Source organism: Fukomys damarensis, unplaced genomic scaffold (assembly GCF_012274545.1).
Source record: "Fukomys damarensis isolate Sample0158 unplaced genomic scaffold, DMR_v1.0_HiC HiC_scaffold_8, whole genome shotgun sequence".
NCBI classification, from domain to species: Eukaryota; Metazoa; Chordata; class Mammalia; order Rodentia; family Bathyergidae; genus Fukomys; species Fukomys damarensis.
This window is the reverse complement of record NW_022900920.1, coordinates 25896862-25898161: the sequence shown is the minus strand read 5'-3', so window position 1 is coordinate 25898161 and position 1300 is coordinate 25896862. Positions and strand designations below refer to the sequence as shown.

General features: G+C 44.9%; 1 pseudogene; it reads left to right on the top strand.

Moving 5' to 3' along the window:
* Positions 1-201: 201 nt before the first annotated feature.
* LOC104869399 overlaps positions 202-1300 on the top strand; it is a 37703-nt pseudogene continuing 36604 nt past the window's right edge.

The window sequence follows — 1300 nt, the reverse complement described above, 5'->3', positions numbered from 1 at the left end:
AGGGGACACCACATCCAGCAACTTGCCCAGGTCCTCTCAGGGCTGACTGTAGGAGCCAGAAGGGATTCTCCAGGGCCTTGTGCTTGTGGGGCAGGCCTGGTGCCACTGAGCTAAATCCCCCGTCCTCTTTGCCTCTGTATTGGTGGTGTAGTATGTTGATTGATTTACATATTTGGAACCATCCTTGAATCCTTAGGATGAAGCTGTCTCGGTCATGAGCTCCTCCTCTGATCTCTCCATTTCCGGTCCGCCATGCTGTGAGCAACTCTCGGAGCGACGCCCCTCTGCCATGCTGCCTTGTCTTGGAGCGAGCGGACTGCGGGCTGAAACCTCTACAGACTGTGAGCCTTTAACTTGTGGGTGTTGGGTATTATGTCCCAGAGATAGGAAAAGTAACTAAGACAACTTACAGAAAGTGCAGTGTGATCCTAAGTATGAGAATTCAGTATTGTAAATATGTTAATTTTACCCACATTTATCTGTGGATTGGCCATCATCAAATAGGAAGCTGTTATGCCCTGTGTCTAGATGTCCCCTTAAAGCCTCATGTGCTCATAGATGGAGCTTTTTGGAGGTGGCTGGATTATGGTGTGTGAGTGTGGATTAAGGAGTGTGGTACTAAATTAGTCCCCTGGTTGGTTTATCGTCGTTTTGTAGCCTGGGTGGGGTAAAAGGGAAAGGGAGCTTTGCTGCTGTGGCTTTGCTGCTTTGCTGCCTTCTGCCTGTGCTGCCACCCCATGGGCTGTTTCTCCTCTGTGATGTCTCTCAGCCATGCCACCCTGCCTTGTAGCCAGCTGACTATGGGTGAAACCTCTACAAACTGTGAGCCAAGTCTGTTTTGGTTTTGTTTTTGTTTTTTTTGCTAATACTATGCTGGTTTTGTCACGATGGCTCAGATGGTGATGCCCTCTTCCTTGCTTTTGTTGCCCTGAATTGTTTTTGCCATTCTAGGTCCCTTGTAGCTTTAAATGAATTTTAGGAATATTTTCTAGTGCTGTGAGGTATGCTAATGGTATTTTGATTGGATTGCATTAAATCTGTATAGCAGTTTTGGGAGTATGGTCATTTTCACTGTGTTGGTTCTTCTGCTCGGGAGCAAGAGCTGTCTTTCCAATTTCTGACATCCTCTTTGATCTATTTTTTCAGAGGACCTTAATTTTCTTTTCTTTTTTTTTTCTTTTTATTGAGTTTATTGGTACAATCTAGGTATACAATACAATTACATTCATCATTGGGATTCTGTACCTTTACATAATAGGTCTTGATTCTCATTTTTTCCCCTTGTCCCTGCCCTCCCTTC